Source organism: Asterias amurensis, chromosome 14 (assembly GCF_032118995.1).
Source record: "Asterias amurensis chromosome 14, ASM3211899v1".
Lineage (NCBI taxonomy): Eukaryota > Metazoa > Echinodermata > Asteroidea > Forcipulatida > Asteriidae > Asterias > Asterias amurensis.
Window position 1 is genome coordinate 19756594 of NC_092661.1, and position 27725 is coordinate 19784318.

Consider the following 27725-nt stretch of genomic DNA (forward strand, 5'->3'; position numbering starts at 1 on the left):
GTTGACTAGTTGGGAATCCATAGAAGGGCACAGTATAAAAATACTGCGTCTTGCATGCTGTAGTGTCATTTAAATTTATAAGTTCAGTGCACACCACGTGATAATCACAAACCAATCATGTTGGCTAAAGCAACATTCATCACATGCAGCATCACATGCACACGAGGGCACGGGCGCCATTTTTTAGCTGACCTTTTAAATCTCTTCATACAGAAAAAACAATAATTTCCCCCTGTAAAATAATTAATATCCGGAAGACATGACTGTCTGCTTACAGCCTGCAAACGAGATGCCCCACAGTGGTCACATTTTACCGGTTAGTTACTTGTAGATGTTTTTGTGAATTAGTGAAGTTGTTGGAGCCTTCAATCATTTTGACTGGTACCAGGCAAAATCAACCAATGGTGCCTCACTTGAATTGCTCAGTGGATGTAGCATATGTAGTATTCGAACTAGACCCAGTAACTGGGGCGCTGTACTCCTTTTCAACAATTTTTGACTTTATCTGTCGTACTAGCGCCCCAGGGAATGGCACAGAATTTTAACGAATACCCAGTTTTTCGCGACACCCAGCCACAAAAAATGCCTCAAAATGACAAAAAGACCAAACAAACTAGCTCAAAAATCGCCTACTCTATTCTCGATACGTCTAGGATGTAACATCAGGCATTTAATTGTACTCACGATCATTTTTTAAACTCCAAATCGATGATTTTTAACTCCGCATCGTGGAGCGATTGACAAGTCTGCGATTTTCGGATGTGTATGGTAACGAAACATGGCGTCGCGTTGTGGGTGGATGTCCATCAACGGCTGTTTAATGCTACACTTGTTACAGGCGTTGCAGCGAATGCTATACATTGTACACGGGGATGGGTACAGGCGCTGCAGCTAGCGAGTGCCCACGTGCGTTCAATCATGGGCAACGTAACTTACACGGTGCCGGGTTGTTGGAAAATTATCAGAAAGGGGGTGAAAGTTTCTCAGAAAGGGAATATTGTCTGAAAGAGGGGATTTTTCTGGTCATCGCCCCCCCCCCCAAAAAAAAAAAAAAAAAAAAGGGGGAAAATATGATAAATAAATAAAAACCGCTGAACTTCATCTAGGCCTACGATTTTTGTGCATGGTTAAATTGCTTCTTATAATGTTAAGTGCTGCCAGTGTCACTGTAGAATTTTGTTTTATTTATTTATCATCTTTTTTCCCCTTTTTTTCGTTTTTTTCCTTTTTTTTGGGGGGGGGGGGGCGATGACCAGAAAAATCCAGACCAGCAGACTTCATCCAGAACCATCCAGCTTCATCCAGCAGACTTCAGACCAGAAAAATCCCCTCTTTCAGACAATATTCCCTTTCTGAGAACCTTTCACCCCCTTTCTGATAATTTTCCAACAACCCGGCACCGTGTAAGTTACGTTGACCATGATTGAACGCACGTGGGCACTCGCTAGCTGCAGCGCCTGTACCCATCCCCGTGTACAATGTATAGCATTCGCTGCAACGCCTGTAACAAGTGTAGCATTAAACAGCCGTTGATGGACATCCACCCACAACGCGACGCCATGTTTCGTTACCATACACATCCGAAAATCGCAGACTTGTCAATCGCTCCACGATGCGGAGTTAAAAATCATCGATTTGGAGTTTAAAAAATGATCGTGAGTACAATTAAATGCCTGATGTTACATCCTAGACGTATCGAGAATAGAGTAGGCGATTTTTGAGCTAGTTTGTTTGGTCTTTATGTCATTTTGAGGCATTTTTTGTGGCTGGGTGTCGCAAAAAACTGGGTATTCGTTAAAATTCTGTGCCATTCCCTGGGGCGCTAGTACGACAGATAAAGTCAAAAATTGTTGAAAAGGAGTACAGCGCCCCAGTTACTGGGTCTATATTCGAACCATGCCATTGACCGTCGGCTGCTGGGTATGGACTCATTTGGATGAAGCCTTATGGACTTTGTCTGCGCCAGCCTGGAGTGGAATTCTCTGTTCTCGTTAGCTGAACAGGAAAAACAGGATAGTAATAAATGTTTTAAACAATTTCATAAATAATGAAGATAAGTGGATTGTGTTGAGGACGACCATGAAGACTCTGCCATATCCTCTGCTTACCAGTTATCACGCTATTATCCTCTGCTTACCAGTTATCACGCTATTATGCCTTTTTCTTTGAATTGGGAAAAAAATAATGATGCCTTATATCAACCGATGCCCTAATTATCTTCATTTGTTAATACGAAGTATGCAAACATGTATTAAAACTTGATGGACATTGAAATGTTCACACCACACACCGATCTTGGATGACTTCAACTGGCCCCATTTGTTTTGAGTTTTTCCTGTTTTCACGGCAAACGAGAAAGTACGGTTTCCCGGTGAAGCCATACATGGAAGAAACATCTGCAGTGACTACAAGTGTTCTTTGAGACTCTGTGTATGACTGTATAGCCAGCAGTTGCCTTCATTTTATTCAAAATATTTTTTTATTAAATTTTTAAAATTACCATGGTAACTTGCACAAATAAAAAAAAATAAAAAAAAATATAAAAAGTGTGAATAATTACTGGCTTCAAAATCTGATTTCTATTTATTTTTGTTCTATTTTTTTTCTTAATATTTATAATAAAGTATATACATAAACAGTGATAATTGAATCAACAAGCTGATGTTTAAATTTTGATATAAACAATAGTATTGATACGAGGGTTACAAAATAAAAATCTCCAAAAATATTAGAAAATGATATAAGGCACATGGGTTCTTTAAGCCTCGGTATTTTTTTTCAAGAATGCTCAGCAAAACATTCTGTCACATGATTTTGATCATCATGAATTGTGAATTGAAATAGCGTTTGATGAAACTTTTTCGCTGGGCAAATATTTTTATATGGCCTCAACATTATCACATATTTTTGTACCTTGTAGAAATGCCTAAAATACCAAACTTTTTGCATTTACAAGTGCAAATGACCAGTGGAGCCTTACATGTTTCTAAGTTTTTGTCAAAGAAGAGGAGACTCTTTGCTTGGCATATAAAACCACACAATTTTTATCTTGGGACTGTTTACATCGCGCACAGAGAGGTAAAAGATTTGCAACGATAATAGGGACACCGCGAAAACAGGACCTCCTACGATATGCCTTTTTCTTTGAATTGGGAAAAAAATAATGATGCCATATATCAACCGATGCCCTAATTATCTTCATTTGTTAATACGAAGTATGCAAACATATATCAAAACTTGATGGACATTGAAATGTTCACACCACACACCGATCTTGGACGACTTCAACTGGCCCCATTTGTTTTGAGTTTTTCCTGTTTTCACGGCAAACGAGAAAGTATGGTTTCCCGGTGAAGCCATACATGGAAGAAACATCTGCAGTGACTACAAGTGTTCTTTGAGACTCTGTGTATGACTGTATAGCCAGCAGTTGCCTTCATTTTATTCAAAATATTTTTTTATTAAATTTTTAAAATTACCATGGTAACTTGCAAAAAATAAAAAAAATATAAAAAATATAAAAAGTGTGAATAATTACTGGCTTCAAAATCTGATTTCTATTTGTTTTTTTTCTATTTTTTTTCTTAATATTTATAATAAAGCGTATAAATAAACAGTGATAATTGAATCAACAAGCTGATGTTAAATTTTAATATAAATAATAGTATTGATACGAGGGTTACAAAATAAAAATCTCCAAAAATATTAGAAAATGATATAAGGCACATGGCTTCTTTAAGCCTCGATATTTTTTTTCAAGAATGCTCAGCAAAACATTCAGTCTCATGATTTTGATCATCATGAATTGTGAATTGAAATAGCGTTTGATGAAACTTTTTCGGTGGGCAAATATTTTTATATGGCCTCAACATTATGACATTTGTGTACCTTGTAGAAATGCCTAAAATACCAAACTTTTTGCATTTACAAGTGCAAATGACCAGTGGAGCCTTACGTGTTTCTAAGTTTTGGTCAAAGAAGAGGAGACTCTTTGCTTGGCAAATAAAACCACACAATTTTTATCTTGGGACTGTTTACATCACGCACAGAGAGGTAAAAGATTTGCCACAATATTAGGGACACCTCGAAAACAGGACCTCCTACGATATATGTGTGTATCTAGAGCTTGGTGCGCCCTCTCTTTGACACGTATTTACATTCAAGTTACAATATCATGTTTTCAATTGCAGTGATTATCCACCAAACCAAAAAATAATCACCATTGTCAACAGGGGGCAATTTTTTGACAATTTTTGCCAGACTAACCACCAGATTCCCCATATTTACCACTTTCAAAAATCATGGCACACATTCTAATATTAATAACATGGATTATTCTTAATGATCTGTGATTGTGCAAATCAATAAAATGTGCTCACCTTGTGACAACCTGCGTTTTTGTTTAAGCTGATTGGTTGTATGTGTGCTCCGTTGGTGAGTTTCGGTAAAAGAAATTGTTGTTATCCGTTCAGCAAAAATGACTCCCATTACAAATGTTGCACAGAAATGCTCTTGACACAACCATTAATATAAACATAGTCAATTTGATCACTCTTGTGATTAACATTTCTGATACATTTGGAAATCAGATTATTTATGATTGCCTTTTTTTGTGGTGATTAGGGGGGGGGGGTGCTCCTGACTGATGCGAAGCTGATAATTTCTGTCAATTCATAAACTGAGGAGTTGCAATTGCAATGAACCCCATCACTCATAGTTACTATGAGTCTGATGTTGAAAGATTGCTCAGAACGCACGTTCTTTACAGAGGTAATTTAGATGTTATTTTGTTTTTCCGTTTTTGTTTTCATTTCAGAATGCAGCCCATCATCTTAAGTCGGTATTTGATGGTTCAGGATGTAATGTAGAAGTCACCAATCCCAAGAGAAGAAAATGCTGCTAAAAAGGTAAACATTGCTTTTCATTCTAAGAGTTCTTGTTTGTTTATCACAAAAAAAACAAATTTATATTCCATATCCCTGATGCAAATTTAAGAAAAAAATGCTGTCAAGCTCAACCTGGCAAAGGTTTTGGGTTCCACTCCACCTGAGTAAAGTAAAGCGTCTAGATCAAGCTGGCAAAGGTTGTGGGTTCCACTCCACCTGAGTAAAGTAAAGCTTCTAGTTCAAGCTGGCAAAGGTTGTGGGTTCCACTCCATCTGAGTAAAGTAAAGCTTCTAGCTCAAGCTGGCAAAGGTTGTGGGTTCCACTCCACCTGAGTAAAGTAAAACGTCTATCTCAAGCTGGCAAAGGTTGTGGGTTCCACTCCACCTGAGTAAAGTAAAACGTCTAGCTCAAGCTGGCAAAGGTTGTGGGTTCCACTCCACCTGAGTAAAGTAAAACGTCTAGCTCAAGCTGGCAAAGGTTGTGGGTTCCACTCCATCTGAGTAAAGTAAAACGTCTAGCTCAAGCTGGCAAAGGTTGTGGGTTCCACTCCACCTGAGTAAAGTAAAACGTCTAGCTCAAGCTGGCAAAGGTTGTGGGTTCCACTCCACCTGGGTAAATTAAAACGTCTAGCTCAAGCTGGCAAAGGTTGTGGGTTCCACTCCACCTGAGTAAAGTAAAGTGAATTTTGATATGCTTCACATGATCAAGGGGCTGGGGGGGGGGGGGTTAGTGGCCGGTTATGGTCGACTGGTTTAGTGTATCGGATTCCAGTTCTGGTGGTTCAATTCCTGAACGGCACTTGTGTCTTTGAGCTGGCAAATTTAACATCTATTAATCTATTGCAGTATCCAGGATTCGAACTGCCTCGTAGCTGCCAGGCAAGCTCGATGGGCTAGTGTTGAGACATGTGCTGTAGAATGGCAAATATCCAGGGTTCAAATCCCATTAGGGGTTATACGCTTAATAACTTTTCTTCACTCGGGATTAGTACTGAGTAACCAGTTCCTAAAATACACATCAATTAGTTTATTATTTTCACAGAGGGGAGGGGGGGGGGGGTCGGGGATTGCTAGTTCTTGTTGAATTCATTTTTTAAATTATCTTGCACAATAGGAAAAGATTAAATTGTCTAGAATGTCTATTAATATACCATTATGCTTACATGGTTTTCATTCTGACTAATTGCAAGATGTCTGGGAATATTTAATAAAACTCTTTAATTCATTGCTGTATTTTATTTCTTTGTATACAGGAAGCTCCTCGTCTGATGTTATAGAGAGCAGTAACTTTGGCAAGAGGTAAAGACATACATACATTTTGTCCGTTTGCAAACATTGTAAAAATGGGGAAGATTTTATGTTGAGACATGTAAGGAATAAGCCTTGTATACTTTCTGGTCATAGTTCATCCACCCTGCAAACATATAGTTACAGTTTCCCAACTTTATTTTTTTTTCTTCTCTTCAACATAGGCCTATAATAAATTACTTAAATGTAAATCACAAACACATGTACTAGAAAGTGATACTTTCGGGAGAAATATCAAAAGATACTGCATTTTAAGAAAAAAAGTCAGCTTATCTTCAAGGGGAATATTAAGCTATGTTTGGGATAAGAAAAAAATATTCACAAGCGTAGTTAACTTTTTAAAGACTTGTGGATGATATTTTTCTAATCAATTTTTGCTCTTGAACTACAGTTTGATGGGTGGACATAAATTTGGTTGTTGCCATTTGTCTTTATGAAATGTTCATGAAGTTGTTTTTGTATTTCAGGAAGTTTGTTGTTTGAAATGTTGAGCCATCTACACACTAAGTGATACCAGCCCAGCCTGTATCTGATCACATGAGGTAAGATAGTTAATTTAATCTACAGGATTTACAAATTAATAATGTCTACGGGTTTTGGTGATGTGTTATCTACAAATAAAGATAAGGAAAGTAAAAATTTGTGCCCCAAATAATAATAACAGTGGCATCTTATAGACGATGTGACCTTTGTTTACATTCAAACCGCCCTCTGTTGACAAAACACTATATACGTCATGTTTCGCTGGGCACTGAGTTGCGCAGTCATAGTAAGATTGCGTACACTTTCTAGCTGGCTGCCAAAACACAAAGGTTTTGCCCGGCGGTATGTGCGCGAACGCGAATCATGTTATTGTTTTCGTGTAACGTCAGAGGTCACATCGTCTATATAGCATATCCGTCACTCAGTGAGGCTCCTGGCGCTGTGGGATGTGGGACTACGCTTGACACCTTATCCATGTAGGCCTAATGGTTTACAATGTGCTGTAACCTTTACTTTTTCTGTTCATCAGAATGGTTTTTCCAAGGACAAAATATTAATGCGACACAAGTGACAGATACTTCAATGAAATTAATATTAGATTATGTTTTATTTTGACAAATAAAATTATTACTTGCACATTCTTCTTTTATTTTGGAGAAACATTCAGAGTCTGTAAGAATGAGTTTTGTATGAATTCTTGGATTATAACTAAACATCAGCCCAACCATGGATAATGCTTAAATTTGATAACACTGCTGGTCTCTTCACTCAGGTCGTCTGTCATGTGAAGTCATCTCTTTGTTACGCAAACTATGGACAAGTTCATCTCCGATGGAAATTAAATTATAGGTAAGCTGTGTATATAACCAGGCTTTGTGAGAGACCAAAGCACAAAGTTAAGGTTTTTTTGGTCGAAGCAGCCCTCAGAGATACTAACTATTCAGGCCCCCCTTAAAATTAGAATGAAAAAAAAAACAAGCAAAAAGGAAAGAAACTGAACATTTTAAGAACAAGATAGTAGATATTAGTAGAGTTTATTTTAAAAACAAATAAATATTGCCAAATTTATTTGGTTGTGTAAAGTTGTTGATGATGTTGAGTGGACGGAGGTGGCCCAAAATGCATGCAATAATCAAGAAGTCCAGGTAAATTATCATTGAATAATTTTACAACCGAACACGTATTGTTCTTGGTTAGCGTATGCCAATGCTATTCTGTGAAAAGCGAGACACAAGAATAAAATTTCACTACAAGTTATGAATAAAATCGTGAAACGTGTTTTTGTTTCTGTGTATTGTTGATTGATCACGAAGTCCATTGTTCTCTTACTTATGTTTTTTTTTAGGCCTGTGAAGTTTTGGTTGTGGGCAATTCACACGAGACACAATTTTGTAAATCGTAATGCCTTAGGAAAAGAATAAATATGCTACTGCACCCAACGGTTAAATTCTGATCAACAAAACTCTGATTAATACTGCAGCGTCGTTTGTGTGTGGCAATTAAAATGGTCGATAATTAGCACTTTGGTTTGTTTTATAACACACCAACAGTCACTTGTTTTAAATTTGTTGACTAGTTGGGAATCCATAGATGGGCACAGTATAAACATACTGCGTCTTGCATGCTGTATTGTCATTTAAATTTGTAAGTTCAGTCACACCGTCCACGTGATAATCACAAACCAATCATGTTGGCTAAAGCAACATTCATCACATGCAGCATCACATGCACACGAGGGCACGGGCGCCATTTTTTAGCTGACCTTTTAAATCTCTTCATACAGAAAAAACAATAATTTCCCCCTGTAAAATAATTGATATCCGGAAGACATGACTGTCTGCTTACAGCCTGCAAACGAGAGGCCCCACAGTGGTCACATTTTACCGGTTAGTTACTTGTAGATGTTTTTGTGAATTAGTGAAGTTGTTGGAGCCTTCAATCATTTTGACTGGTACCAGGCAAAATCAACCAATGGTGCCTCACTCGAATTGCTCAGTGGAGGTAGCATATGTAGTATTCGAACCATGCCATTGACCGTCGGCTGCTGGGTATGGACTCATTTGGATGAAGCATTATGGACTTTGTCTGCGCCAGCCTGGAGTGGAATTCTCTGTTCTCGTTAGCTGAACAGGAAAAACAGGATAGTAATAAATGTTTTAAACAATTTCATAAATAATGAAGATAAGTGGATTGTGTTGAGGACGACCATGAAGACTCTGCATATCCTCTGCTTACCAGTTATCACGCTATTATGCCTTTTTCTTTGAATTGGGAAAAAAATAATGATGCCATATATCAACCGATGCCCTAATTATCTTCATTTGTTAATACGAAGTATGCAAACATGTATCAAAACTTGATGGACATTGAAATGTTCACACCACAAACCGATCTTGGACGACTTCAACTGGCCCCATTTGTTTTGAGTTTTTCCTGTTTTCACGGCAAACGAGAAAGTATGGTTTCCCGGTGAAGCCATACATGGAAGAAACATCTGCAGTGACTACAAGTGTTCTTTGAGACTCTGTGTATGACTGTATAGCCAGCAGTTGCCTTCATTTTATTCAAAATATTTTTTTATTAAATTTTTAAAATTACCATGGTAACTTGCAAAAAATAAAAAAAATAAAAAAAATATAAAAAGTGTGAATAATTTCTTAATATTTATAATAAAGCGTATAAATAAACAGTGATAATTGAATCAACAAGCTGATGTTAAATTTTAATATAAATAATAGTATTGATACGAGGGTTACAAAATAAAAATCTCCAAAAATATTAGAAAATGATATAAGGCACATGGCTTCTTTAAGCCTCGATATTTTTTTTCAAGAATGCTCAGCAAAACATTCAGTCACATGATTTTGATCATCATGAATTGTGAATTGAAATAGCGTTTGATGAAACTTTTTCGGTGGGCAAATATTTTTATATGGCCTCAACATTATGACATTTGTGTACCTTGTAGAAATGCCTAAAATACCAAACTTTTTGCATTTACAAGTGCAAATGACCAGTGGAGCCTTACGTGTTTCTAAGTTTTGGTCAAAGAAGAGGAGACTCTTTGCTTGGCGAATAAAACCACACAATTTTTATCTTGGGACTGTTTACATCACGCACAGAGAGGTAAAAGATTTGCCACAATATTAGGGACACCTCGAAAACAGGACCTCCTACGATATATGTGTGTATCTAGAGCTTGTTGCGCCCTCTCTTTGACACGTATTTACATTCAAGTTACAATATCATGTTTTCAATTGCAGTGATTATCCACCAAACCAAAAAATAATCACCATTGTCAACAGGGGGCAATTTTTTGACAATTTTTGCCAGACTAACCACCAGATTCCCCATATTTACCACTTTCAAAAATCATGGCACACATTCTAATATTAATAACATGGATTATTCTTAATGATCTGTGATTGTGCAAATCAATAAAATGTGCTCACCTTGTGACAACCTGCGTTTTTGTTTAAGCTGATTGGTTGTATGTGTGCTCCGTTGGTGAGTTTCGGTAAAAGAAATTGTTGTTATCCATTCAGCAAAAATGACTCCCATTACAAATGTTGCACAGAAATGCTCTTGACACAACCATTAATATAAACATAGTCAATTTGATCACTCTTGTGATTAACATTTCTGATACATTTGGAAATCAGATTATTTAGGATTGCCTTTTTTTGTGGTGATTAGGGGGGGGGGGGTGCTCCTGACTGATGCGAAGCTGATAATTTCTGTCAATTCATAAACTGAGGAGTTGCAATTGCAATGAACCCCATCACTCATAGTTACTATGAGTCTGATGTTGAAAGATTGCTCAGAACGCACGTTCTTTACAGAGGTAATTTAGATGTTATTTTGTTTTTCCGTTTTTGTTTTCATTTCAGAATGCAGCCCATCATCTTAAGTCGGTATTTGATGGTTCAGGATGTAAATGTAGAAGTCACCAATCCCAAGAGAAGAAAATGCTGCTAAAAAGGTAAACATTGCTTTGCATTCTAAGAGTTTTTGTTTGTTTATCACAAAAAAAACAAATTTATATTCCATATCCCTGATGCAAATTTAAGAAAAAAATGCTGTCAAGCTCAACCTGGCAAAGGTTTTGGGTTCCACTCCACCTGAGTAAAGTAAAGCGTCTAGATCAAGCTGGCAAAGGTTGTGGGTTCCACTCCACCTGAGTAAAGTAAAGCTTCTAGTTCAAGCTGGCAAAGGTTGTGGGTTCCACTCCATCTGAGTAAAGTAAAGCTTCTAGCTCAAGCTGGCAAAGGTTGTGGGTTCCACTCCACCTGAGTAAAGTAAAACGTCTATCTCAAGCTGGCAAAGGTTGTGGGTTCCACTCCACCTGAGTAAAGTAAAACGTCTAGCTCAAGCTGGCAAAGGTTGTGGGTTCCACTCCACCTGAGTAAAGTAAAACGTCTAGCTCAAGCTGGCAAAGGTTGTGGGTTCCACTCCACCTGAGTAAAGTAAAACGTCTAGCTCAAGCTGGCAAAGGTTGTGGGTTCCACTCCATCTGAGTAAAGTAAAACGTCTAGCTCAAGCTGGCAAAGGTTGTGGGTTCCACTCCACCTGAGTAAAGTAAAACGTCTAGCTCAAGCTGGCAAAGGTTGTGGGTTCCACTCCACCTGAGTAAAGTAAAACGTCTAGCTCAAGTTGGCAAAGGTTGTGGGTTCCACTCCACCTGAGTAAAGTAAAACGTCTAGCTCAAGCTGGCAAAGGTTGTGGGTTCCACTCCATCTGAGTAAAGTAAAACGTCTAGCTCAAGCTGGCAAAGGTTGTGGGTTCCACTCCACCTGAGTAAAGTAAAGTGAATTTTGATATGCTTCACATGATCAAGGGGCTGGGGGGGGGGGGGGTTAGTGGCCGGTTATGGTCGACTGGTTTAGTGTATCGGATTCCAGTTCTGGTGGTTCAATTCCTGAACGGCACTTGTGTCTTTGAGCTGGCAAATTTAACATCTATTAATCTATTGCAGTATCCAGGATTCGAACTGCCTCGTAGCTGCCAGGCAAGCTCGATGGGCTAGTGTTGAGACATGTGCTGTAGAATGGCAAATATCCAGGGTTCAAATCCCATTAGGGGTTATACGCTTAATAACTTTTCTTCACTCGGGATTAGTACTGAGTAACCAGTTCCTAAAATACACATCAATTAGTTTATTATTTTCACAGAGGGGAGGGGGGGGGGGGTCGGGGATTGCTAGTTCTTGTTGAATTCATTTTTTAAATTATCTTGCACAATAGGAAAAGATTAAATTGTCTAGAATGTCTATTAATATACCATTATGCTTACATGGTTTTCATTCTGACTAATTGCAAGATGTCTGGGAATATTCAATAAAACTCTTTAATTCATTGCTGTATTTTATTTCTTTGTATACAGGAAGCTCCTCGTCTGATGTTATAGAGAGCAGTAACTTTGGCAAGAGGTAAAGACATACATACATTTTGTCCGTTTGCAAACATTGTAAAAATGGGGAAGATTTTATGTTGAGACATGTAAGGAATAAGCCTTGTATACTTTCTGGTCATAGTTCATCCACCCTGCAAACATATAGTTACAGTTTCCCAACTTTATTTTTTTTTCTTCTCTTCAACATAGGCCTATAATAAATTACTTAAATGTAAATCACAAACACATGTACTAGAAAGTGATACTTTCGGGAGAAATATCAAAAGATACTGCATTTTAAGAAAAAAAGTCAGCTTATCTTCAAGGGGAATATTAAGCTATGTTTGGGATAAGAAAAAAATATTCACAAGCGTAGTTAACTTTTTAAAGACTTGTGGATGATATTTTTCTAATCAATTTTTGCTCTTGAACTACAGTTTGATGGGTGGACATAAATTTGGTTGTTGCCATTTGTCTTTATGAAATGTTCATGAAGTTGTTTTTGTATTTCAGGAAGTTTGTTGTTTGAAATGTTGAGCCATCTACACACTAAGTGATACCAGCCCAGCCTGTATCTGATCACATGAGGTAAGATAGTTAATTTAATCTACAGGATTTACAAATTAATAATGTCTACGGGTTTTGGTGATGTGTTATCTACAAATAAAGATAAGGAAAGTAAAAATTTGTGCCCCAAATAATAATAACAGTGGCATCTTATAGACGATGTGACCTTTGTTTACATTCAAACCGCCCTCTGTTGACAAAACACTATATACGTCATGTTTCGCTGGGCACTGAGTTGCGCAGTCATAGTAAGATTGCGTACACTTTCTAGCTGGCTGCCAAAACACAAAGGTTTTGCCCGGCGGTATGTGCGCGAACGCGAATCATGTTATTGTTTTCGTGTAACGTCAGAGGTCACATCGTCTATATAGCGTATCCGTCACTCAGTGAGGCTCCTGGCGCTGTGGGATGTGGGACTACGCTTGACACCTTATCCATGTAGGCCTAATGGTTTACAATGTGCTGTAACCTTTACCTTTTCTGTTCATCAGAATGGTTTTTCCAAGGACAAAATATTAATGCGACACAAGTGACAGATACTTCAATGAAATTAATATTAGATTATGTTTTATTTTGACAAATAAAATTATTACTTGCACATTCTTCTTTTATTTTGGAGAAACATTCAGAGTCTGTAAGAATGAGTTTTGTATGAATTCTTGGATTATAACTAAACATCAGCCCAACCATGGATAATGCTTAAATTTGATAACACTGCTGGTCTCTTCACTCAGGTCGTCTGTCATGTGAAGTCATCTCTTTGTTACGCAAACTATGGACAAGTTCATCTCCGATGGAAATTGAATTATAGGTAAGCTGTGTATATAACCAGGCTTTGTGAGAGACCAAAGCACAAAGTTAAGGTTTTTTTGGTCGAAGCAGCCCTCAGAGATACTAACTATTCAGGCCCCCCTTAAAATTAGAATGAAAAAAAAAACAAGCAAAAAGGAAAGAAACTGAACATTTTAAGAACAAGATAGTAGATATTAGTAGAGTTTATTTTAAAAACAAATAAAATATTGCCAAATTTATTTGGTTGTGTAAAGTTGTTGATGATGTTGAGTGGACGGAGGTGGCCCAAAATGCATGCAATAATCAAGAAGTCCAGGTAAATTATCATTGAATAATTTTACAACCGAACACGTATTGTTCTTGGTTAGCGTATGCCAATGCTATTCTGTGAAAAGCGAGACACAAGAATAAAATTTCACTACAAGTTATGAATAAAATCGTGAAACGTGTTTTTGTTTCTGTGTATTGTTGATTGATCACGAAGTCCATTTTTCTCTTACTTATGTTTTTTTTTTAGGCCTGTGAAGTTTTGGTTGTGGGCAATTCACACGAGACACAATTTTGTAAATCGTAATGCCTTAGGAAAAGAATAAATATGCTACTGCACCCAACGGTTAAATTCTGATCAACAAAACTCTGATTAATACTGCAGCGTCGTTTGTGTGTGGCAATTAAAATGGTCGATAATTAGCACTTTGGTTTGTTTTATAACACACCAACAGTCACTTGTTTTAAATTTGTTGACTAGTTGGGAATCCATAGATGGGCACAGTATAAACATACTGCGTCTTGCATGCTGTAGTGTCATTTAAATTTATAAGTTCAGTGCACACCACGTGATAATCACAAACCAATCATGTTGGCTAAAGCAACATTCATCACATGCAGCATCACATGCACACGAGGGCACGGGCGCCATTTTTTAGCTGACCTTTTAAATCTCTTCATACAGAAAAAACAATAATTTCCCCCTGTAAAATAATTGATATCCGGAAGACATGACTGTCTGCTTACAGCCTGCAAACGAGAGGCCCCACAGTGGTCACATTTTACCGGTTAGTTACTTGTAGATGTTTTTGTGAATTAGTGAAGTTGTTGGAGCCTTCAATCATTTTGACTGGTACCAGGCAAAATCAACCAATGGTGCCTCACTCGAATTGCTCAGTGGATGTAGCATATGTAGTATTCGAACCATGCCATTGACCGTCGGCTGCTGGGTATGGACTCATTTGGATGAAGCCTTATGGACTTTGTCTGCGCCAGCCTGGAGTGGAATTCTCTTTTCTCGTTAGCTGAACAGGATAGTAATAAATGTTTTAAACAATTTTATAAATAATGAAGATAAGTGGATTGTGTTGAGGACGACCATGAAGACTCTGCCATATCTGTGTGTATCTAGAGCTTGGTGCGCCCTCTCTTTGACACGTATTTACATTCAAGTTACAATATCATGTTTTCAATTGCAGTGATTATCCACCAAACCAATAAATAATCACCATTGTCAACAGGGGGCAATTTTTTGACAATTTTTGCCAGACTAACCACCAGATTTCCTGCTAATCACCACTTTCAAAAATCATGGCACACATTCTAATATTAATAACATGGATTATTCTTAATGATCTGTGATTGTGCAAATCAATAAAATGTGCTCACCTTGTGGCAACCTGCGTTTTGGTTTAAGCTGATTGGTTGTATGTGTGCTCCGTTGGTGAGTTTTGGTAAAAGAAATTGTTGTTATCCGTTCAGCAAAAATTACTCCCATTACAAATGTTGCACAGAAATGCTCTTGACACAACCATTAATATAAATATAGTCAATTTGATCACTCTTGTGATTAACATTTCTGATACATTTGGAAATCAGATTATTTAGGATTGCCTTTTTTGTGGTGATTGGGGGGGGGGGGCTCCTGACTGATGCGAAGCTGATAATTTCTGTCAATTCATAAACTGAAGAGTTGCAATTGCAATGAACCCCATCACTCATAGTTACTATGAGTCTGATGTTGAAAGATTGCTCAGAACATACGTTCTTTACAGAGGTAATTTAGATTTTATTTTGTTTTTCCGTTTTTGTTTTCATTTCAGAATGCAGCCCATCCTCTTAAGTCGGTATTTGATGGTTCAGGATGTAAATGTAGAAGTCACCAATCCCAAGAGAAGAAAATGCTTCTAAAAAGGTAAACATTGCTTTGCATTCTAAGAGTTCTTGTTTGTTTATCACAAAAAAACAAATTTATATTCCATATCCCTGATGCAAATTTAAGAAAAAAATGCTGTCTAGCTCAAACTGGCAAAGGTTGTGGGTTCCACTCCACCTGAGTAAAATAAAGTGAATTTTGATATGCTTCACATGATCAAGGGGCTGGGGGGGGGGGGGTTAGTGGCCGGTTATGGTCGACTGGTCTAGTGTATCGGATTCCAGTTCTGGTGGTTCAATTCCTGAACGGCACTTGTGTCTTTGAGCTGGCAAATTTAACATCTATTAATCTATTGCAGTTTCCAGGATTCGAACTGCCTCATAGCTGCCAGGCAAGCTCTATGGGCTAGTGTTGAGACATGTGCTGTAGAATGGCAAATATCCAGGGTTCAAATCCCATTCGGGGTTTTTATATGCTTAATAATTTTTCTTCACTCGGGATTAGTACTGAGTAAACAGTTCCTAAAATACACATCAATTAGTTTATTATTTTCACAGAGGGGAGGGGGGGGGGGGGGGGGTCGGGGATTGCTAGTTCTTGTTGAATTCGTTTTTTAAATTATCTTGCACAATAGGAAAAGATTAAATTGTCTAGAATGTCTATTAATATATCATGCTTACATGGTTTTCATTCTGACTAATTGCAAGATGTCTGGGAATATTCAATAAAACTCTTTAATTCATTGCTGTATTTTATTTCTTTGTATACAGGAAGCTCCTTGTCTGATGTTATAGAGAGCAGTTTCTTTGGCAAGAGGTAAAGACATACATACATTTTGTATGTTTGCAAACATTGTTAAAATGGGGAAGATTTTATGTTGAAACATGTAAGGAATAAGCCTTGTATACTTTCTGGTCATTTTATGAAATAGTCCATCCACCCTGCAAACATATAGTTACAGTTTCCCAACTTTATTTTTTTTCTCTTCAATATAGGCCTATAATAAATTACTTCAATGTAAATCACAAACACATTTACTAGAAAGTGATACTTTTGGGGAGAAATGTCAAAAGATACTGCATTTTAAGAAAAAAAATCAGCTTATCTTAATGGGGAATATTAAGCTACGTTTGGGATAAGAAAAAAACATAGTTATCTTTTTAAAGACTTGTGGATGATATTTTTCTAATCACTTTTTGCTCTTGAACTACAGTTTGATGGGTGGACATAAATTTGGTTGTTGCCATTTTTCTTTATGAAATGTTCATGAAGTTGTTTTTGTATTTCAGGAAGTTTGTTGTTTGAAATGTTGAGCCATCTACACACAAAGTAACACCAGCCCTGTTTCTCATCATATGAGGTCAGATATTTAATTAAATCTACAGGATTTACAAATTAATAATGTCTACGGGTTTTGGTGATGTGTTCTCTACAAATAAAGACTAGGAAAGTTACAATTTGTGCCCCAAATAATAATAATAATAACAGTGGCATCTTATATAGCATATCCGTCACTATGGGATGTGGGACTACGCTTGAACACCTTATCCATGTAGGCCTAATGGTTTACAATGTGCTGTAACCTTTACTTTTTCTGTTCATCAGAAATGGTTTTTCCAAGGGCAAAATATTAATGGGACACAAGTGACAGATACTTCAATGAAATTAATATTAGATTATGTTTTATTTTGACAAATAAAATTATTACTTGCACATTCTTCTTTTATTTTGGAGAAATATTCAGAGTCTGTAAGAATGAGTTTTGTATGAATTCTTGGATTATAACTAAACATCAGCCCAACCATGGATAATGCTTTAGATAAAAGGTTTAGTCTAGTCTATCGATGGTTTGTCAAGCCCTATTTTGTCTTAGATTGACTAAACTAGTTAAGCAGTTTCTTCTCTTGTGATTTATCAAATCTTGGGCCCAAATGTGATGAAACTGCTTGACTTGTTGCTTTTGATTTTTAAAATAATTGTCTTGAATTTGATTAAACTGCTTTACTTCCTTCCCACTTGTGATTTTTTAATTAATTTGAAGCCCAAATTTGATAACACTGCTGGTCTCTTCATTCAGGTCGTCTGTCATTTGAAGTCATCTCTTTGTTACGCAAACTATGGACAAGTTCATCTCCGATGGAAATTGAATTATAGGTAAGCTGTGTATATAACCAGGCTTTGTGTGAGACCAAAGCACAAAGTTAAGGTTTTTTTGGTTGAGGCAGCCCTCAGAGATACTAACTATTCAGGCCCCCCCTTAAAATTAGAATGAAAAAGACAACGAGCAAAAAGGAAAGAAACTGACAATTTTAAGAACAAGATAGTAGACATTAGTAGAGTTTATTTAAAAAACAAAATAAATATTGCCAAATTTATTTCGTTGTGTAAAGTTGTTGATGATGTTGAAGTGGAAGGAGGTGGCCCAAACTGCAAGAAATAATCATTGTCTATAAGACAAAACATATTTTACCTTGTCCTTCCTGTAATACATATTTAAGGAACTAATCCTTAGATTAAATAAATTCTGCCTCCAAACGGGGAGATGGGTGGTGGTGGGGGGGGGGGGGGTGCAAATTCCATCTTCGATGTCTTGAAACTTTGTTCAATACTAACAGCCTCTTGGGGGAGGCTGAAGGGTGCACCCCACCAAATAGGAGAAAACAGAGCGTCGAGCTCATTAATGTTTTGTTGGCCCTGAAAATATTCTATATTGGACAGATTTGAGAGCCCCCAGAAAGCATTTCAGTGTAAAAATGTTGCCCAATATTGTGACCTGGGGGTTGTTGACTTTCAGCTTGAGGTATTTTGGATGACATAGGCCCTGAAATAAATGGTCCTATTTGCTGAGAGGTGTAGGGACATTTTTCAAGATTGATGCTCGGACGGTTTGAAAATTAGACCTGTGAAGGGGTGTTTTTACTAGGAGTGAGAATAACTCGACGGGCCCAGGGACTCCCCATATAAAATTGAGCAGAGAATAAAAGTTCAAGAGTCAATCAATAATTTTCCCTTTCAAGTTAAAAGCTGTGAGACTTTTAAGTATTTTACGTGTATTTTTGAATATTTAGCATTTTGCACTGTGTGCTATGGGAGATTATTTGGTGGGGTGCACCCTTAAGCTCCTTGAGCCCTCTTCCCCAGGGTGCACCACTGGCTCAATGAGCAATAGTTAGGGATTTCTCTGCCTTCAGATGAGAACATGAGGTGGTGTTAGGGGGCGGGGGGGGTGCCAATTCCACCTTCAATGTCTTTTAACTTTGTTCAATATTGACAGCTCCTTGAGCCCTCTTCCCCAGGGTGCACCACTGGCTCAATGAGCAATAGTTAGGGATTTCTCTGCCTTCAGATGAGAACATGAGGTGGTGTTAGGGGGCGGGGGGGGGGGGTGCCAATTCCACCTTCAATGTCTTTTAACTTTGTTCAATATTGACAGCTCCTTGAGCCCTCTTCCCCAGGGTGCATCACTGGCTCAATGAGGAATAGTTAGGGACTAAGTAGCTGTAAGGGGGTTAAGCTTTCTCTGCAGAGGATATTTTAAAAGAAGATTTACAGGACAGTTTCAACTCAGTTTCTAGGCAAAACATTCTGAGCCATGATTTATTAAACATTCCAATCTTTACTTTCAGAAAGCTGCTCATCTAACATCATCTACATTTATCAAACTTACAAGGAATGTCTGAACTGTTTCCAAGATCTGGTAAGACTGACATTAATAAATGGTCATCCATAATTGTAAATTGTTCATAGTAGTATAGGGAGCAAAACAAAGGGAGGGGACAATGTTTGCATACATCATTCATTCTGTTCCTAAATGTACAGAGTAAAGAGACATGACTGAAAAAGAAAATTTGAAAATATTGGGAAAAATTCATGGTCTGGCAACATTACTGTTCACTGTACTACCATAATAATTGAGACCATTCTGGATGACTGGAATTAGTTAATCTTTAGAGAAACTCTTTAAAGGGAAGATACATGTTTGGTTATTACTCAAAACAAATATTAACTTAAAAACTGACGAACGGGCATTTGAGAGCTGTTGATAGTATAAAACATTGTGAAGTAAAGTAGTTTTTTAGAAAGAGGTACTTTCTCACTTAAATATTGAAAGACTTTTAGCGAGAAGTCTTTTATTCCTATCTGAAAGCACACAGATTTGTCAAACAAGGGTGTTTTTTCTTTCATCATTTTCTCGCAACTTTGATGACCAATTGAGCCCAAATCTTCACAGGCTTGTTATTATGGTTATGATGGGATACACCAAGTGAGAACCCTGGTCTTTGACAATTACCAAACATGTACAGTGCCTTTAAAGCAACATGAATGTTAACAAATTCATCAATATACAAGTACATCTAAATTAATGTTCAAAGGATTTGGTGTTATAAGATTTATTATAACCTAAAAGATCACTTATTTAAAGAATACACCAGATTAATCCTCCATGGAAATTAATTCCATTTGAATTTGAGGAAATAACGTGTGGAGATCCGTTAAATCACTGGTTCTTTAAAGCCAAATATGAACATCAAATACCTGAAAAAAAAAGCAATTGTTTCTCATTTTGTGTCAAAATGAGACCAAGATGAAATATTCCGACATTGGTTTAATTTAATGGTGGTGTGTTCATTTATAACTAAAAACTGGAGTTAATTAATTCGTCCATGAAACAAGGATAAGCTTTTTTATTTTACGTTAAATCTTCAATTGTCTCCAGTCCCACACTCAAATAACAGACTTTCTTTTAATTTGGGAATAGACAGAAATCGCCTACTTTTCTCGTAAGTTAGTATTTATGCAAATGTATCCATTATTCAGAACTATTGGTTGTAACATGAAACATTTTGTAAAATACGTTTGTGTAAATAAATAAACAAACATCTCTTATGTCATATGCTTAGTGTCAGAATTCTAGTAAACCATTTTTAGTTGCCTGTGTCCATTTCCAACATTCCCAGAAACTGCACAAACTTCCCCTTTGATAGCCTACTGTAGTCCCCACCTGATGTCAATTTATCAAACTCATTTTACTACTTCTCCTATAGATTGAGCTGAATGAGTGACATTTACCAAGTACAAACTTCCCCTTAGAAGACACTCCCCAAACCTCATCCAATGTCCAGTCATCTTATCCCATTACTTACTATTGAGCTGAATGAGTGAAATTTACTAAGTACAAACTTCCCCTTAGAAGACACTCCCCAAACCTCATCCAATGTCCAGTCATCTTATCCCATTACTTACTATTGAGCTGAATGAGTGAAATTTACCAAGTACAAACTTCCCCTTAGAAGACACTCCCCAAACCTCATCCAATATCCAGTCATCTTATCCCATTACTTACTATTGAGCTGAATGAGTGAAATTTACAAAAGTACAAACTTCCCCTTAGAAGACACTCCCCAAACCTCATCCAATGTCCAGTCATCTTATCCCATTACTTACTATTGAGCTGAATGAGTGAAATTTACTAAGTACAAACTTTCCCCATAGGCCTTACCTTGTCTTGTCCCAATACCTAGTCATTAGACTCCTGTGCCTGCTGTATACATAATGCACTGAGCCAAGTTTGAAAAATTTACTAAGTACAAATTGATTCTTTATATATTAGAAACGAACACATTTTAACGGGGGGGACCCGTTTGCTCAACAGGGTAGACGATGCGTTAGGGAGCCACTGACCCCGGTTCAAATCCTGTGTGTGTACGCAGAACCTGAGGTCCGTGCTTAGGAAACTAGAATAAGAATAAGAAAAAGCTCCTTTTGCTAAAATTTAATATTTTTAATTTAGTTCGTTTTTATAAAAAGGCCAGAGTTACACACAGGGGAATTGAACCCAGGACCATAGCGTCTGGAGTCACTGAGTCCTTCCACTGGACCACCAACTCCTCTTAAGAAACTTGTATCTGACGTTAATTAAAACCCTTAGAATGGACACAGGTAATGAAAAATATAATAAAATACATTGGGATTTGAACCCAGGACCATAGCATCTGAAGTCACTGAGTCCTTCCACTGGACCACAAACTCTTCTTAAGAATGTTGCATCTGACGTTAATTAAAACCCTTAGAATGGACACAGGCAATGAAAAAGAAAAGTAACAGAGTGGGAATTGAACCCAGGACCATAGGGTCCAGAGTCACTGAGTCCTTCCACTGGACCACCAACTCTTCTTAAGAAACTCATGTCTGACATTAATTAAAACCCTTAGAACGGACACAGGCAATGAAAACGAAAAGTAACAGAGTGGGGTTTGAACCAGGGACCCAAGTGTCTGGAGTCACAGAGTCCTTCCACTGGACCACCAACTCTTCTTAAGAAACTTGCATCTTATGTTAATTGAAATCCTTAGAATGCACACAGGCAATGGAAAGAAAAAATTACTGGCCAGACTAACACACAGTGAGAATTGAACCCAGGACCATAGTGTCCAAAGTCACTGAGTCTTTCCACTGGACCACCAACTCTTCTACAGAACTTTGGATCTGACGTTAATTAAAACCCTTAGTTTTATTGTGTACACTTTATTAGCTTATGGTCAAGTTAAATTTAAGCACTTTGGGGTGTGTTTTGGGGACCATCACTGGAAACAAATTTCTGATGTAAAGTTCACTGACCGAAAAAAATTCTTAGAGCTATGAGAAAGCGGTTACCAGAAATAGTTCATGACATAATTACATCTCTTGAGGTTATTTCATTTTAAAAAGAATTCCGCTGATATTCTTGAAAGTTTGCCTTGAGAGTCAGCCATCTTGAAATCGAGCCAAACTGAGCCAACAAGTTGGTTACTGTTTGGTCACCGCATTCAACCAATGACCAAAGCTCAAATATTTTTCTGGTTGGGGTTGCCAAAACGCACTTTAGGCAATACGAGAAAAATAACAGGGGCTGTAAACTGAACCATGATAGCATCCATCAACTCTTGCTCTAACTCTGTTAAGGAGAATGGACGAGAAAGTGTAGATTCGTGAATAGAATGTACGAGCCAAAGGCGAGTACATTGTATTCACAAATCTACACTTTAGAGTCTATTCTCTGACTTAAACTATTTCCCCCTTATGGTTATGTAAAAACAGTTTCAATTAATTGGATTTTCAATGTAACAAACTAGTTAGTCTATCCAATTAATTGGATTTATCAATGTAACAACACTAGTTAGTCTATCCAATTAATTGGATTTATCAATGTAACAACACTAGTTAGTCTATCCAATTAATTGGATTTATCAATGTAACAGCACTAGTTAGTCTATCCAATTAATTGGATTTATCAATGTAACAGCACTAGTTAGTCTATCCAATTAATTGGATTTATCAATGTAACAACACTAGTTAGTCTATCCAATTAATTGGATTTATCAATGTAACAACACTAGTTAGTCTATCCAATTTTGTATACATTGTCAAACGACGTTTGGTTACATTATTTTTATAATTATTTTACTAAGTATAATGGGCAGTCTTTAGTGCTTGCAACATTATCGAGTACAACGTCAGTTTGCTCAGCTAACAATTCATTATGTTACTGAAGTGATTTTTTCTAAACAGGAATTTTTGTTAGTAAATTAAAAGATAACATATTTTCAGCTACGTTTTGTTGCACTTCATGCTATCTTTCAGTTTGGAAAGACAGTAATTATCAAGTTGAACTATTTATTAGCGTTGTACACTCTACACTCAACTGTAGATTATGTTTCGAATCTACACTTATGCCTAAGTGTAGATTCGTAACGAAGCTACAGTTAAGTGTAGATTCGATAAAATAATCTACACTTTCAACAATAGAGTGACATCACAGAAATAGTTTAATTGACTTTAATTTAAATGGATGATTAGAATGTTCAAAAGAAATACTGCACAGAAGTCTTTCCATTAGATTCTGCTTAAAAAATGCTATTATTCATTGTAAGAGTTATTCATATACATGTTCTAGGTATTTAGTATTCTGGTTTGTAGGGTCCAAACCTTCAGGCCCAATGGCACTGCTTGCTTGCATGTTCCAGGCCCAATTTCCTTAAACATGTAAGCAGCAGTTTTGTGCTTACAGAGCGCCTCTTAGCAGAAATTCTATTTCATAAATCTGTTGACCATAAGCAAGGGTAAATTCTTGCTTATTCCAGTTATTATAAAAAGTGCTGTCAGACTCTGTTATTCTGGTCCATACTTTGTTGCACTGCTTGTGTGTGTGTTCAGGTCATAGATTCACACACTTTACAGCAGGCTGTAAGCACATAATCTCATGGTAAGCAGGACCATGACATTGGGCCTTGCTATTGGAGTGTTTAATTGTTCTAGAATCACAATAACCCGGGTATTCATTTCTATTTTTTCTACTGTTACAGAAACCCACTCATGAATCCATGTCAAGCATTGATAGATTCAGGAATGGCAGTTGACTGGAACAACCATCCAATAATCCATCCTAGAGAACTTTCCCTTGTCTATACAGTGGTAAGCACCACATATGCAGCTACTAAGGAATACTTGTCTTGGAGTAATTGAAGCCAAATGAATTTAGGTGATACTAAACCTGTTTGTGGGGAAACATTTTGCTATGTTTGGTTACGAACTTGTACTGTTGTATTTGTGTAACATTTGTGATCAGGAAAACAAATATTGGGGAGATTTAGAAAAATGGGGACTTTTTGAGCCAGGATTTTTTGTTAAAAATACTGCAAGGGGTTAAACTTGTACTTTTGAGCAATTTCTGACCATTATTTTTTTTGGCAAATTTTTAAAAAATGGTGTGTTTTGAACCAGGATTTTTGGTTACAAATACTGCAAGGGGTTAAACTTTGACTTTTGAGCAATTTTTGACAAATATATTTTTTGGCAAATTTTTAAAAATGGGCCTTTTTGAGCCAAGATTTTTGGTTAAAAAAACTGCAAGGGGTTAAACTTTTACTTTTGAGCAATTTCTGACAATTATATTTGTTGGGCCAATTTTTAAAAATTGGCCTTTTTGAGCCAAGATTTTTGGTTAAAAAAACTGCAAGGGTTTAAACTTGTAGTTTTGAGCAATTTCGGACCATTATATTTTAGGGCCAATTTTTAAAAATGGGCCTTTTTGAGCCAAGATTTTTGGTTAAAAAAACTGCAAGGGGTTAAACTTTTACTTTTGAGCAATTTCTGACAATTATATTTGTTGGGCCAATTTTTAAAAATTGGCCTTTTTGAGCCAAGATTTTTGGTTAAAATACTGCAAGGGTTTAAACTTGTAGTTTTGAGCAATTTCGGACCATTATATTTTAGGGCCAATTTTTAAAAATGGGCCTTTTTGAGCCAAGATTTTTGGTTAAAAAAACTGCAAGGGGTTAAACTTGTACTTTTGAGCAATTTCTGACAATTATATTTGTTGGGCCAATTTTTAAAAATTGGCCTTTTTGAGCCAAGAATATTGGTTAAAATACTGCAAGGGGTTAAACTTGTACTTTTGAGCAATTTCTGACCATTATTTTTTTTGGCAAATTTAAAAAAAATGGTGTGTTTTGAACCAGGATTTTTGGTTACAAATACTGCAAGGGGTTAAACTTTTACTTTTGAGCAATTTTGGACAAATATATTTTTTGGCAAATTTTTTAAAATGGGCCTTTTTGAGCCAAGATTTTTGGTTAAAAAAACTGCAAGGGGTTAAACTTGTACATTTGAGCGATTTTGGACAATTATATTTTTTGAAAAAGTGGCCTTTTTGAGCCAGGGATTTTGGTTGAAACTCCTGCAAGGGGTTAAACTTGTACTTTTGAGCAATTTCTGACAATTATATTTGTTGGGCCAATTTTTAAAAATTGGCCTTTTTGAGCAATTTCGGATCATTATATTTTTTGGTCAATTTTTTTAAATGGGGTTCTTTGAGCCAGGATTTTTTGTCAAAAATACTGCAAAGGGTTAAACTTGTACTGTTGAGCAATTAAGGACCAATTTTTTATTTATTTTTTTGCTAATTTTAAAAAATGGGCCTTTTTGAGCCAAGATTTTTTGTTAAAAATACTTTAAGGGGTCAAACTTGTACTGTTAAGTGATTTTTGACAATTATATTTTTTGGCAAATTGTTTAAAAGTGCCCTTTTTTGAGCCATGATTTTTTGTTGAAACTCCTGCAATGGGTTAATCTTGTAGTTTTGAGCAATTTCGGACCATTGTATTTTTTGGCAAATTTTTAAAAATGGGCCTTTTTAGCCAAGATTTTTGGTTAAAAATACTGCAAGGGGTTAAACTTTTACTTTTGAGCGATTTTTGACAATTATATTTTTTGGCAAATTTTTAAAAATGGGCTTTTTTGAGCCAGGATTTTTTGTTAAAAATACTGCAAGGGGTTAAACTGGTATTTTTGAGCAATTTTGGACCATTATATTTTGTGGCAAATTTTTTTAAATTGTTTTTTTTTTAGCCAGGATTTTTGGTTTAAAATACTGCAAGGGGTTTAACTTGTAGTTTTGAGCAATTTTGGACCATTATATTTTTTGGCAAATTTTTAAAATGGGGCTTCTTTGAGCCAGGATTTTTGGTTGAAACTCCTGCAAACTTGTACTTTTTAGCAATTTCTGACAATTATATTTTTTGGGGAAATTTTTAAAGATGGGCCTTTTTTAGCCAAGATTTTTGGTTAAAATCACTTGTACTTTTGAGCAATTTCGGACCATTATATTTGTTTGCCAATTTTAAAAAATTTGCTTTTTTGAGCCAGGATTTTTTGGTTAAAAATACTGCAAGTACTTTTGAGCAATTTCTGACCATTATTTGTTTTGGCAAATTTTAAAAAATGGGCCTTTTTGAGCCAGGATTATTGCTTTAAAGACAAACTCGGACAAAATGCACAAACACAATTTAACGCTTTTCTCCGATTGTTATTGTTGTTTATTCTGCATCCATTCTGTTTGACACTAACTGAAACTGGTCTTTAAATAAACAATCAGGAACTTGGTAACAAAATATTGCTTATTGTCCTATTTTGTATACAACTGGTTACACAAGTTTATTTGTACTGTACTCTGCACAGTTTGTAAGCTGTGCATAATTGTCCTAATTTTATCCTGGTAAGGTTAGTCCAAGGCAGGGCCACCACCTGCAGGTCCCAGGATACCAGCCCCAACTTGTATTCAGAGATCGTCAAGGCCATTGCAGCTCCCTTTCGGAGGGGTCCTGTCGTCCACCACCTTGATTGCCAGGGCAGTCCTCTACTCCTACATAACACAGTCCCTTATTCACAGTAGAATCAGGAACTACTCCCGTTTGCCAACCATTTGTTATAAAACCATAATCATCTCCCTGATGCATCTTTAAGATCAACAACGCAGCTGTAATCCTGGCCGGAAGTAGGACTCCACATTCCTTGGTTGCATGTGTCCAAGCCCCTTTAAAATTAGGGGTTAATTCTTTCAAGTGTTTTCGGACCATTATATTTTTGGGCCAATTTTTTAAAAATGGACCTTTTTGAGTCAAGATTTTTTGTTAAAAATACTACAAGGGTTTAAATTTGTACTTTTGAGCAATTGAGGACCATTAAATTTGTTGGCCAATTTTTATAAATGGCCGTTTTGAGCCAGGATTTATGGAAACAAATTGCAAGGGGTTAAACTTGTACTTTTGTGCAATTTCGGACCATTATATTTGTTTGCCAATTTTCTAAAATGGGCCTTTTTGAGCCACGATTTTTGGTTAAAAATACTGCACTGTTGAGCAATTTCGGACCATTAAGTTTGATGGCCAATTTTTTAAAATGGGCCTTTTTGAGCCAGGATTTTTTGAGAAAAAATAATTGCAATGGGTTAAACTCATACTTTTGAGCAATTTCGGACCATTATATTTTTGGGAATTTTTTTTAAAATGGGCCTTTTTGAGCCAGGATTTTTGGTTAAAAATACTGCAAGGGGTTTAAACTTGCATTTTGGAGGGATTTTGGACAATGATATTTTTTGGCCAAAATTTTAAATGAGCCTTTTTGTGCCAGGATTTTTTATTTAAAAAAACGCAACTTGTACTTCTGAGTGTTTTTCGGACCATTCTATTTTTTTGGCCAAATTTTAAAAATGGACCTGTTTAGGCCAGGATTTTGTGTACAAAAGAACTACAAGGGGTTAAGCTTGTTCTTTATAGTGGTTCAGACCATTTTATTTTCGGACCAAATTTGAAAAATTTGCCTTTTCGGGGGGGGGGGGGG

The 27725-nt window shown here is 36.6% G+C and overlaps 1 long non-coding RNA gene across 3 annotated transcripts; it reads left to right on the top strand.

The window, feature by feature from the left end:
• The first annotated feature begins 106 nt into the window (after positions 1-106).
• On the top strand, positions 107-27706 carry LOC139946922 (uncharacterized). 3 transcript variants are annotated; one of them, XR_011787294.1, is made up of 15 exons: positions 107-316; positions 4817-4907; positions 6139-6184; positions 6661-6735; positions 7449-7525; positions 10567-10658; positions 12059-12104; positions 12581-12655; positions 13369-13445; positions 15517-15608; positions 16340-16385; positions 16859-16929; positions 17647-17723; positions 19196-19266; positions 23912-27706. It is a non-coding gene; the product is annotated as an uncharacterized lncRNA (long non-coding RNA). The 3 variants fall into 3 exon arrangements; XR_011787292.1 differs by lacking the exon at positions 107-316 and adding an exon at positions 1246-1655; XR_011787293.1 differs by lacking the exon at positions 107-316 and adding an exon at positions 1898-2016.
• The last annotated feature ends 19 nt before the right edge of the window (positions 27707-27725 follow it).